Raw genomic sequence first — 14,234 nt, 5'->3', positions numbered from 1 at the left:
GTATACAAACAACAATGTAGGCTTACTGTACAAGCTAGTGCAATTGGCAAATAAAGCCGTCAGGCCTTTTGCCACTATACTGAAAAGAGCAGCCTGTATATTGGCATGACACGATGCAACAGTCAAGAGATCATCTGCATCTGTTATTTGTGCACTTGAGCATAATTCTGTTTTAAAATTGGTTAAGTCTGCTCTTTGAAATGTCAGGTCTAATCCATGGACCCCCGGTGCTAGCGTGAAGGTTGCGAGATGCGCACAGCAACAAGTCAGAGCGGAGGAGGAGGAGGATTTCTGCAAAGCTCCCATCAAAGTTGTCTAATTATGTTAATCAAGAATTCTCCAAATGTCAGCCGGCAATCCTGGAGAGGATGAGATAGGATGAGATTTGGCAAGAGTAAATCGTGTACCAACTAGCCAATCAAGTGGACCGCAACCGTGAATAATGATGTTAATTAAATAAAGTTGGGCAGACAAAAGAGAGCGGCTTAAATCACATGAGGGCACACTTTCAAGTGTGATCACATGAATTAGCATCAAGGATTCGACTTTAATGAAGATAAATATTTTTCTCTCCTTGAAAGTGTTATACAGTTATACAGGCTTGTGCACGCCATGACTGAGATATCCTCCATTTGGGAACATGTAGGCCTACCGACGACGAGTATTTAACAGCACACAAGTAAAGCAAGGCTAATAGGCCAAACACACAAGGATGACCTACTATACGGTAGCTTATCATTGTTGTAGGTAGTGTTGAAATCTTACATTTCTCAAACTGGCAACTGATTATAAAAGTTAACTTTTGTTTTAAGTAACTTTTGGAAGGAAGGGGTACATATTTTACCTTTTGAAATACGATATTGAGGATGCCAATGTTGACAATTAAACTTACAGAATAGCAAAACAAAAAAGGAAGATCAAAGAAAAGAAAGTAAAATCCCCTCGATGCAGCGAAGTTAAAACAACTGATAAATGCATCCGTGAAAAACACAACTATCATAAACTATTACTACCGTTATTATTACCGTATTGCTCATCAAAACGAATCCACCGTGAGCGCTGTTAAGAGACAAAAGAAAAATTACGACATTAGAAAAACGAGCTAAAAACAACCGCGCGGAGCCGTCATATTAGCCATGCTCTCATCTATTCTTCAAAACAAAACTCCCCCGTGCTTATAAATGAAAAGTGAGCCTCAAAACTACAATGAAGCGAGGGGTGTGTGGAGGTGGTGGGAGGGGATATGTACAGTAGAGACGTTTAAAACAATCAGCCTGTTTATTGTGTTTGCGATAATTAGCTCGCTAACAGCGGGAGTCTGTCCCCCCCCTCTCCTCTCTGTGATTCTCTAATGTGATACGATGTGCTCTCATCAATATGCCGCGGGTTAGCCACATAGGGAGAAATCATTAATCTAATCTGAGGCTTCGTTCAAAACTCCAGGGGATCTCCCAGCTAAGTGTTGCAATCACCGTCTATTAAATTAATGTTGTTGTTTGTTTCATCGTGAAACAAAGCTAGGGAGCATTTGATGAATTACCTCCCTCGCCAAGCAGGAAATTGGGACCGTGTTTGAATTACATTATTTCCGTACCGTAGTGGTTAAATACAGTAGCATATATAATCATTTTACTAAATAAGTCTTGGTTAATTGGTTTGTGTTATGTGTTGTGTTTGCGGCCAGAACTCGCCGGCTGAAATGTGATGGTGATGACCGCATAGGACTCAAATCAAGAATCTGATGAGATTTGTCTGGAATACGGTATGTGACATTCACGCTAATCACACTTTGTCCTTGTTTTAACGCTTGTAATATAATCCACGTTGGATTTGAATCCTTTTCTGCCAGCAGCCTCATTGCAGGCCCCGGTATGCGTTTGTTTCCAGGGATACCAATAATCAAGGTATAAAATGTAGACTTGATGAAGGCCTAACCGTGTCAAAGAAATTTGTGATTCCAGACAGCGAGCGACATGTCAACCATCCTTTTAGACTGCACACACACACACACACACACACACACACACACACACACACACACACACACGGTGCCCACCACCACCCCACGGAACACACCGGGAACAAAACATTACACTCCATTTGCATATCATTAGGAAAATAGGAGGCCACTTCCCCCTATGGGTTTACCCCCCTTATAAATATATTTAAATGTATAAATATCATGAATACATTAATTGACATTGCCCTCACATCCTCGTCACTAAGAGCACGTCGGCGTAGCCACTCTGTCTTTCTCTTTGTCCCTCTCTGGGGAGAGGACACGCATGGCGGGGACAGGGAGATGGTTTCAGGCATACCTGGACACGGACACATACGCACGCACACGCCCACGCAGACGCACACACGCGCACACACACACACACACGCGCACATTCATACTCATACTGTACACATAAGCAGAAAATGTATGCCTCCTACGGTTTAACACCACCTTTATACCACAGCACAAGGCCTCTCTCCGTCCTCTCTACTGACTTTCACTCTCTTTCCCTCTTGTCTGTCTGTCTGTCTGTCTGTCTGTCTGTCTGTCTGTCTGTCTGTCTGTCTGTCTGTCTGTCTGTCTGTCTGTCTGTCTCTCTCTCTCTCTCTCTCTCTGTTTTCATGGATCAGCAGAGAGAGCAATTACATCAGCATCGGTCTGGCAGCCTGCAGAGGAAGCTGTGGGCAAACACCTGGCCACGCTCAGGAGGCGAGGGGGGGAGGAGAGAGGAAGAGGAGGAGCTGATGTGGCAGACACAGATGTGAGGAAGCTTCACCACCAGCCTGCAGGGAAACGTGGAAGCCACTATGACCTCATGGTGTGTGTGTGTGTGTGTGTGTGTGTGTGTGTGTGTGTGTGTGTGTGTGTGTGTGTGTGTGTGTGTGTGTGTGTGTGTGTGTGTGTGTGTGTGTGTGTGCCTGCGTGCGTGCATTGCACGGATTATGCACAAGCACGCTCGTGTGTACAGAGGACATGCAGTCTTGTGTGATGGCTGTTGATGGCGGACCAAATGTGTGTGTGTGTGTGTGTGTGTGTGTGTGTGTGTGTGTGTGTGTGTGTGTGCGTGTAATCACAGTGCGAGGCTGAATTTCAGTGAAGCCCTTAAAACTCGAAGCCCTCAAAACTCAGAAGCAGTTTACATTACAATCCCTCACGCCAGTCAAAAACCACAACCGCCAAACTTTTTCAGCCTCGCCGTCAGCTATCCACCTCTCCATTCAGCCTGCGTCTCTCTCTCTCTCTCTCTCTCTCTCTTTCTCGGCTTTATTGACGGAGTCACAGCCATTTGCATTACAAAGGGGAACCGTCTGCGAAATATGCACAAAACATGTCATCTCTGATACGGCTTCAAAACTACATCAAAAGATAAAAAGGGGTGGGGGGTGGGGGGTGGGGGGAGGGGGGGGTGTGGAACAGCACGTATTGCCGCGAAACAGAAATGTTATGTAAAGAAATCGGGATGGATTTAAAACACTCGCTGCCCATGTTCCGTCCTCTGCTGCTGCAAATATTGTGTGTGCGTGCCTGCACATGCGTGCGTGCCTGCACATGCGCGTGTGCGTGTGCGTGAGAGAGAAGAAGATGAAGGGAGCATGGGAGAGTTATACAGAAAGAAAAAAAGAGGTGAGAAAGAAAGAAAGAGAAGGGATAAGAAAATATAAATGCAAGTGATAGCAAGGATAAAAGGAGAGAGAGAGAGAGAGAGAGACACGGTTGAGAAACACATACCTGCCCTTTGACCCCAGTGTGACCTCTGAGGAAGGTGATGTCATCACATGTGGCTGCCATGTGGCTCTGCTGGCTCTGTTCCTACACGTATTACCTGTGAGCAACACACACACATACACACACACACACACACACACGCACGCACGCACACACACACACACACACACACACACACACACACACACACACACACACGCACATGCACGCATGTTTCAATGACAGAAATGCTAACACATACAGTAAGTGTGAACTCATTCGGTATTGAATATGCAACGATGTGCTTCAAACCATTAACTTTAAACCCTATGGACTCTGTTGACTGAGTTCTCCCTCAGCAAAGCTCTTTGTCGAAAATGCAGAGCTACAAGCTTTGCAGCGGCTATTTTGCAAAATGATGAATAGGGATACTACAGTTCATGCAGTTAAAGCTGTGTTTACCTGAACGTTTTATGTCCTCAAACGAGAGAGGTAATTGCAATTAGCCCTTCGCTAAGTCCCAAGCCGTCCGGGAGGCATACTTTTGTCCGACGGGGCATAGGCCCGACGGGGCATACGTCCGACACTGCGCTGGGGGTCGGGAGAGGGTTGCGGTTAGGTTTAGGTGTCTGCCCCGGGGGAGGTTAGGGTTAGGGTGAGGGAGGAGGTAGGTTGTCGTTCGGACCAATGCTCCGTCGGATCAAAGTACTGCACTCAAGCCGTCCTTATCCAATAGGCACATTAGCAGCGAGGAGACAGGGCAAGCTGTCCTTCTCCCCATAGACATGCATGTTAAATAACGGGATATCTGTATATCTCCATATAAATAATCGCTTATTTCAGTAGCAAGAGCATCAAAAAGTGTTCTAAATCTAGTCAGCCAGGCATGCAGTAGGCTTGCACTGGACAAATGTGCATGACATTATTTAAATAAACTATATAGGCCTACAACGAAATGACAGTATCCAGTTTTAACGAGCGCCCGACAGGAGTTTTCATGTTGCTAGACTTATACGGTCATTAGTATTATTGCCATCACCTGGGCGGGTCAGTCGTGTAACTTTCCTGACGTTAATATAAGCTGCCTATGAGTTTAACAACACAGCCAATGCAAAATAACATTGACAGCTATGAGGTGTCTTTGTAAAACCTGTGATTTGTGGTCTCCTGTGTGGTATACCAAACTTCAAGATTGCATTTTCAACTTTTGACTTGCCACCTCTCCCTTACAGGTTAACTTAACGTTGTTATATTACCTCAAATGTCTGGTGTGTGAAAGGCCTGGTGGCTCAGTCAGAGTAAAGGCGAGGTTTTAAGGTCATGTGAGTTTGAACCGGTAGATCATTATTCTTGGTCTTTGTAAGACAATGAGCTGGATGTGCACACATTGCCAGCGATGCAGAGTGAATTGAACCCAATATGCAAACCCAGAACAAGATTTATTTAATCACAGAATAAGGAAATGCCAAACCGTACAGCAATGTAGCAGGCAGTAGTCAAACGGATGGCAAGTTCGCAACACAAATGAGACAAAACCTCCAAGGCAGAACGTCATGACAGGAAGGTTGTGAACTGACAATATGAGTGTTTGCAATGAGTCCAGTTTTGTAGGTGGTGGGTTGATTGGGGAAGTATCCTCAGGTGTGAAATGGGCCAGGCACTGGGCTGATGAGGGAAGTGGAAACAGGTGTGTGACAAGGACTGTTGTGTGGTGGAACAGTAACAGCCTGGGCACAGTTGAACTTCCATGCTCGGCCAAAGGAAGCTGTGTTTTGCGTCATCTCCGGGTTTTTAAACAGCTGGTGGATGGAAATGAAGCTCCACCCACGCGGCAGAATGCCGCTGGGGCAAGCTTTTCCGGGAATCTGGCCGACGCGGCAACCTGCCGAGTCTAAAAACGCGGAAATGACGCAAAACACATGGCTTCTTCTGTCCGCATGGAATCTAAAGTGTGCTCAGACCCTAAGTGGGAGTGACAGACGTACAGGACTCAGTGTTAATCTATCTATCTGGATCTCTGAGTGTGTGCTCTCATTGTGCGTCACATTTGTACACTCTCAGAATGAAAGGTCGGAGATGGGGGGTGCATACTAACAGGTATTAGCTCGACAACCCATGGCTCCCAAGATGCGCGGCAGTAACCCGTGGCAGGTTCAAACTCACCCGTGGCTCCCGACATGGGCGGCAGGTTAAAACTAACCCGTGGCCTCCTGTGAGGTTATAGGTTTAGGGTTGGGTTTTGGGTATAGGGGTGTCGGACTCATGACTGTAGGACAGTTAGTACGTCAGACCAAACACATGCACCCCGGAGATGGCGGACGTGCGCTGCTTTGGCGGCTGAGCTAAAGCTTGCTCTCAGTCTCAGGGCACACCTACTTGGCCTCATACTAGACTGGAAGGGGCCACCGACCCAACCGTAACCCCCCCCCCCCCCCCCAACTGTGGCCCGTCGTTCGGTGTGCGGTTGAACCAAGCCCGATCCGTACAAGCAGAACTGTGTCCGGCAACCCATGCGCCTGCCGGTCTGCTGCGCTCCCCTTCATGGGCGCTCCCGCGACCCACTTGTTGCAGGCGAGCGGCTGCGCCATGCAGCAGCACGCCTCTGAGCCAATTAACGCATTCTGACCTGAGATCAGATTCATACGAGGTTTCCACCGGACACACACTGGTCTGATGAACCCATTCTGACCTGAGATCAGATTCTAGAAATGTCAGTCGCTCTTCGATTTTTCAAAAATAGCAGACCTACAAGCTCGTATCGCGCCACTCGGTGGCGCGATATGAGCTTGTAGATCTGCTATTTTTAAATAGCTAAAGCATAACATGATGCCAACACCAAAATGGGTGCCCGGTCAGAATGGGTTAACAGCCAAATACACCCAAACAAGATTTCCAATTGATAAATCTTTAATGATACTGGGGATTTTTTTTTTTTACACAAACGCACACTTGACAGTGCTAATTTAAAGCAAATACGGGCCTTGATTAAAAATTCCCCAGGCATGGCGCGGGCAAAGATAATTGTTTGAATAATTTATTGGATTTAATTGATGCCACTGCAGTGCTGTAAACAGAACTGTTTTGATGTTTGTAATGTATTTTGACATGATGGAAAAAAAATTGTATCCCCATCCCCCCCCCCCCCTCTCTCTCTCTCTCTCTCTGTGAATGGAGCATCTGAACATGAGCAAGTTGGCGAGGACGAGGAAAGGAGAGAGGGAGTCGGATGATTCACAGTCGGACTATATACTGTAGCTGCCGCCAAATGAACTCTGGCTACTCTCTATTTACATATTATTCCAGATCAGGCGAGCCTGTACGAGCGCCATCGGGTAGTTTATAATAAGTAATTTGAAAGAGAGAGAGAGAGAGAGAGAGAGAGAGAGGAAGGCAGTGTGATAGGCAGGGGGAGAACGATCAGCAAAACACAATGATACACAAACCTGGGAGCCAGCCCGGGGCTAAAGCACTTTAGTCTGACCCACAGAATCTGACACTAAACAACGGTGTAAATACTCTGAGGGGCTGGAGGGGGGAGGGAGGGAGGGAGGGGGGGGGGGTAGAGACAGAGGGGGAGAGAGAGAGAGAGAGAGAGAGAGAGAGAGGGGGAGAGAGAGAGAGAGAGAGAGGGGGAGAAAGAGAGAGAGAGAGAGGGGGAGAGAGAGAGAGAGAGAGAGAGATGGAGAGGAGGCAAAATATTCTTACGCCAAGCACATATTGTTTGTCACAGGCAGCACACACCACAAGCCAGCGCTTGCATGCACACACACACTCGTGCACGCAAGCACTCGTGCACGCACGCACGCACACACACACACACACACACACACACACACACACACACACACACACACACACACACACACACACACACACACACACAGAGATATGTAGAGAAAGCGAGGGGGAATATAAGCGGAGCAGATGAGAAAAATACAACGGCATAGGAGAGTCTATAGGGGAGGTTTGGGGGGTGGGGGGGGGGGGGGGCTGTTGGTCCGCCGGGGTCTCCAAGCAGAGGGTCACGTGGCCCCTCAAGGTGCAGCGGGGGTCCCGTCACTCGGGCGATAAGAGAGTCCCATCTGCATGTGTCCGTCTGGCCGGCTGGCCCGGTAAACACGGCAGCTTATCTGCAAACAAACAGACTTTACTTGTGACCATGAATGAATACATCAAATTTTGATGGAATCTCCGTGTCGGGGTGCCCCAGTGCTCAGAATGCATCTCCACCATGATACAATGTACACCCGAATACATGAATAGCAAACAAGATGTGTACATGTGTGTACTGTATACGTACATACATGCGCGCGTGTGTTTTTGTGTGTGTGTGTGTGTGTGTGTGTGTGTGTGTGTGTGTGTGTGTGTGTGTGTGTGTGTGTGTGTGCGCGTGTGCCGAGGGCAGGGGAGGGGTTGGCCTGCTGTTTGTAAGGGCCGATGTTGACTGAATTTTTAAAGATGTTATTTTGATTTGACACGAGTCAGGGCTCAGTGGACTGTGAGCGTGTGTGTGTGGGGGGGGAGGTGCACTCTGAGGCAGTGGGAGGTGATATGAAGGTTTGCCTGACGCCAGCAGCCACACACTGGAAGGCTACGGCAGAAGACATTGCAGTTGTCCGCATATCGCTGCTGTCTCCAAAACCTTAACTTTTCAGGAAATGAACCTGAGGATCCAATGTGTTTATTTTTGAGTGGTGCAACAGCAATGTCCCTATGTCCCTCCCTATGTCCTAACCTATGTCCCGATGTTAAGAGTACCAATAGGGGGTGCTGTTGTTTATTCACAAGCTCTCATACAGTGAGTAGTCAAAAGAATAGCCTACTTATTTTCTATCAATTACACACAGAGATTTTGTTTTAGTTTTTGTCGCATTCCTAAGCCAATAATTACTGTATGACTTGAATGAGGACCACCAATGATTATGAAAAGGGAATACATTTTAGTGAATATTTATGAAACCCACAGACACACTCAAACCAAAACCTCTGATGAATGAACAAAAAGGAGACACGAGAAAAAGGACACCGATACTTAAATAAAGAAATGAGTCATGACGCAGAGACACGGAAATAAATGCGCACAAATAAACTCGGACTTGAAGCACTGACTGAACACACAAAAACTGAGGCAATGCGATAGTGTGAGCACACAAACACGGACACACACAGACACACAGACACACGCACACACACACACACACACACACACACACACACACACACACACGCACACACACACACGCACATGCACACGCACGTGCACGCACACACACACACACACACACACACACGCATGCACACGCATGCACGTACGCACGCACACACACACGCACACACACGCACACACACACACACACACACACACACACACACACACACACACACACGTGTATACAGATTCAGACATCAGGTTTACAGACACAGTTCAACAAAGTTAACATGGCCTGCAACGCACCTAAAACAACAACAACAACTATTTTCACCTTCAATATAAGAGCCAAAGTTAAAAGCTGCATGGTGGTGGTAGGGGGCCACGCAAACACGGCCTGCCTTCCCTCTATGTGGGGGCGGGGGGGGGGGGGGGGACCCGGGGAGAGAGGCTGACATTACAACACGCATGTTTATGTCGTCTGACAATTTATCGCTTTCACATCAAAGAAGAACTCTCCATTATTTCTCTCTCTCTCTCTCTCTTTTTTACAAAGGCAACGAGGACGAATAAGCGGGAGGGGAGGGGGGGGGGGGGTGGTGGTTTGGGGGGATATGGCATGGCTTGCTTTATTAACACCCAATCAATAAACATGCAGACGGTGCTAAAGTAATCAGGAAACACTGGCAAATGGCCTGACAACGTATCAAAGGCAGCGCTCACAGCCGCCGCCGGCACAAACTCTTAACAAGCAGAGTGTATTACCAGTAGCTGTTATACTGACATTACAGTAGAAAATAAATAAATAAATAAATAACAAGAGAGATAAAATAGAATAAGGAATGCAAGCGTGCATGAGAGCGAGAGAGAGAGAGAGAGAGAGAGAATGTGGCTTCGTATACCGCGCAACTGAATTGTCTAAATACAGTGGCACTTACAGTAGGATCTCCAGTCTATGATCTCAGTCATCTATGACGTATTTATGACATACATATGGCTCCGTATTTGCGGGCACGAACGCACGCGCGCACGCACGCACCCCTAGCTGTCCCTGCCTCCTGTCATGGTGTGGCTTGCGGCTAACTCTCTTGGATCTAGGGTTTTGTTTGACCAAGTTAATTCACAGACGATGGTTGTTGGGAGGAGTTTCATAAATTCATATAACCTCTCTAGAGTCTGCCTGCCTGCCTGCCTGCTAACTTGCTCCTTGGTCTGCTTGTCTGTCTTTGTTTGTCTCCCTCCTGTTTGTTTGTCTCCTCTCCTCTCCAATTTGAAGGGCCACGGCAGGGTTCACACACATGCGCTGAGGAGGAGCCCGAGATTGCATCCGATGCCGCTGCACAACCCCTCGGATATGTTTGTTTGAATCCCGGGGACAACAATAACAGCAGTCGGCTGTCGGCCAGCAAGGGAGGGAGGGACAGGGGAGGGGGGAGATGGAGGCGAGGAGGAAGATAGGGGGATGAGGAGATAGGTGTATATATAGGCAGGCACGCAGGGAGGAGGATGAGGAAGGGGCGTAAGAAGGGATGACTTCACAAGCCCCAGGTACGTTGAATTGGTGAGAAGATGCAAGGGTTGGGGGGTGCAAGAGAGAGAGAGAGAGAGAGAGAGAGAGAGAGAATCTCATCCAAATAATTTTCAGCCTGTGGGCAGTAAAATGCAAATCACAGATCAAAGAGGCTCGGAATGGAAAAACGAGACGAGATTGGGGAGAGAATATCACCGCGTCGGGGGTTATATATGTAATGTAGCGTGTGCGAGGGATACATGTTGCACCTCAGTAATGGAGCTGACCTGTACTCGAGTGCTGGCTCTCTCATACCCCCCCCCCCCCCCTTCACACACACACACACACACACACACACACACACACACACACATTACCCCCCATCCATCCCCTCTCTCATTTTCCCACTCACCGCAGTATACACAGCTATGCTTTTGATTGAGTTCTTTCTCACTCGCTCTCGCTTGCTGTCTCAAGTCTGCTTTGAAAGTATTTCGGTCGCTCTGCATGATGGGAGGAGGCGGTGTTGGATTGCAGAGGCTATATTATGCGTGCACGCGGGGGCAGTATGCGCAGACAGACAGACATCGCGGTTGAGCTGATCGCGAAGAGGTGCCGAATTCAACTGCCATGTGCCAACACTGGAAAGATTGCTGGAGAACTACCACCACAGTGGCCTGGATGCGTTTTGGCTTGCTCCAGTGTGTAGGACTCCTCCGTTACATATACTGTTCCCTACCGATCACAGTAGACTTCTCGATCAGTCGCGAGAGAACGAGCCACTTTGGAACATGTATACAGGCCGCTATGATTGTGGTGCGTTGGGGGGGTGGCCAAGATGTACAGTTGGTCATTACTGCACCTGTCTACGCCAGTGCTTCCCAAAGTGGGGTCCTTGAGGGAGTTTCAGTTCCAGGGGGTCCCCAGCTAAATGCTAGTTAAGATTAGGAAGCAAATGTGGACCCTTATGGGTCTGTAACTCTGAGAGTGCAGTCTATTTGGTTCCATTTTGTACACTCTCAGAGTTAAATTAACATTTGTACATAATGTTTTCATCCACGCCACCACTGAATTACATTTACAGTTACTTTGAAGCACCTTACATTTACAGTATGTCATATTTCTCTAATATGTAAATATGTCCCCCTAAAATACAGCATGTCACAAGGAAAAGATTGAAAGATTATCTGTTATGGCAGATTGAATAATAACGTTATACTTGACATTAACGCATTCAGAACGGGAACCCTTAAGCATTATGTTATACTTTAGCTATATGCTAGGACAGAATGCCGCGCTACGAGCTTTTTGAAAATTCGTGAAAATGTGGCACAAATCCATGGGATATATATTCTTTCAGAGCAAAGGGGATGGGGGTCCGCAGCCAAATCCAGATACTCCTGGGGGTCCTTGACATGGAAAAGGTTGAGAACCACTGATAGAAACAAAACTGTTATAGGATTTAGAAGCCTTTTCTTTTTAAAGAATCGGCCTCAGGTCTAAATGGGTTAAAGCACTTGAACACCCATGTATCCCTATATATTCTGGGGAATGAGCTTTTATAGATCATATATATATAATATATACTCCCACTAATCAGTCCGTCTGTTTTGTCATTCGCTTCTAGCTAACTCACCACAGTACATCAGGCAGTCCATTTCATTTTAAGCAGTCTCTCTTCTGTGTTCACTCTATACATACATATAGCTGACACAGTAGCTGTTCAGATGTTAGCGTTCGACTTCCCTCCTCCCTATGTGGCATTCTGGCATATAAAAGTTGTGTAAGGGGTGATTCTGTGATTATAATAGTTTGGGTTGTACTAACGATATAGTTCTGTAATGGGTGATTCTGTGATTGTAACGTGATATATGGATTGTTCTATATATATGTATACCGATGTTGTATATGGCATACAATTGAAGTTGTTATGTTGTTCATGTAGGCCTAATGTCTTTATCTCGTACTGCTGTCCCCACTGCTGTTTGCGATCTCAGATTGTGTATTATGTTGCACAGGTAATCTTTCATGTAATAATACATGAGCAGAGCCATACTAAATGCGATATCATTGCAATAAATGGTAAATGGTTCATCCTGAGCTGAAGTGTCTCAATGGAATTCCAAATAATTCTCCAGTGGCACCCCTGGACCAGAGCCATAGAGTAAGGCAGAGTTACGACAACTCCGTTCACTTCATGGGGCCAGCTAGGCTCTTCTACATAGACTTCTATTGAAAAAGGACAAACCGGAGGTTTACGGAATGCATTGGAGTCTATGGGCTCGCGCGAGTACATGATCCACGTGACCAGGCCGTTTTCTGCCCCCTCAATGTTGCAACTCTGTCTCGCATCGGACTTGCATCACGGGTATACGGCGCAAGCCGCGAGTGGTATACCGCTAGGCGAGTGAGTCGCCGCGCTGAACGTTGCGAAAGTTCTGCTACAGCCGACTCGGCGCCATTCGAGTCATGACCCGATAGGGACAGAACAGTCAACATGTGCCGTCACGGGTACCCTCGAGAGTTCAAACGTTTGCCATGTTCTTGCATGGGAGTGAGAATGCGTTGGTCTACATCCTAACAATAGGCGATACCTTGTATCACTCTTGGCCAGGGACGTGCAGAGAGTGTTAGAGGGGCAGGGACTTTTGGACAACCCAGCTCTCTTTAGTTAGTGGAGATGCGGTGTGTACGACATGGATTTCTAAACAAATTAGTTCAACGCAAACTACTGTGTTCACGTTCAGGAGACTTCGGGAGAAAAAGCAACTCTCCTGAATGCTGCCTTCCGGCATGGCATGGAAACGAGTGGCATTTGCATTTCTTTCACCATAGTGGGCAGGGGGCGAAGCCCCCTTTGATGTCTATGTGTGCACGTCCCTGCTCTTGGCTGTGTATACATAAGAGAGGTGAAGCAAGCAAGTGTGTGCGCGTGTGTGTGTGTGTGCGCATGAGTGCGCGCATGTATGTACACACACGCTGATGGGAAGCAGCTGAGAATGTGGCGCTGCCCTGGGTTGTCATGGCTACCAGTGTCAACGACTCACCTCACATCTTGACCCGGGGTGGGATGGCCAATCGCAAACTCGTTCCAAGAGGAATGATGTCGGACAAAATGGAAATGCATTCACTGCAAGCAAATGTACGGTAAATGTACGGTATGCCTTGATCAGATCAGATCAAATGTACGGTATATGCCTTGATCAGAGGCAACATATATTTGATCAAAAATGTAATAAGCAACAACAGGAAAATGTGTACAGTACTAATTAAAACATACTGTAGAAACCACATTAAAAAAAAATCACAATGCAGTCGCTATACAGTCTGCACTCTGCAGTGGTCAAATAGCTCCGTCTTATGGGGGGGGAGATCACATTTCTTTTGATGGGCATGAGAGCTTTCTCTCTCGGTCTCCCTCTCCCTCTCCCCTCTATCTTTCCCCCTGCACAAGCTCCAATGCAGGTATTTTATACTTTCATATCCTTGGCCCTGTGTGCCATCTACCCTTCAGTCCTGAAGTGTGTGCTGTGGATTAGCTGGTTCAGGGATACTCTCACTCTGACAGCCACTAGCTGGGGTTTCTTTTCTTTTTCTGGTTGGTCAGCACAACCCTGTGTGGAAGACGACGTGTCCTCTTCATGCAGCCTCTCTCAAAGACACTGTTTCATCCACACCCTCATGGTCTCTCGCTATACGCCTCTCTGTCTCGGTTTTATCTCTCCTCTCTCATTCTCTCCATCTCCATTTCTATTTCTCCTTTCTCTCTCGCTTCCCAAAGTTGTTTGCCATTAAATGTAAATCGTCCCACTCCTCTCTTCTCCTCTCTCTCCATCCTCTCGCTGCCCTCTGTCACTCAATCCTCTCTG

This window comes from Protomyctophum parallelum (assembly GCF_964188405.1).
Source record: "Protomyctophum parallelum genome assembly, chromosome: 22".
Classification (NCBI taxonomy): Eukaryota; Metazoa; Chordata; class Actinopteri; order Myctophiformes; family Myctophidae; genus Protomyctophum; species Protomyctophum parallelum.
The sequence above is the reverse complement of the archived record's forward strand: the minus strand, read 5'-3'. Positions refer to the sequence as shown.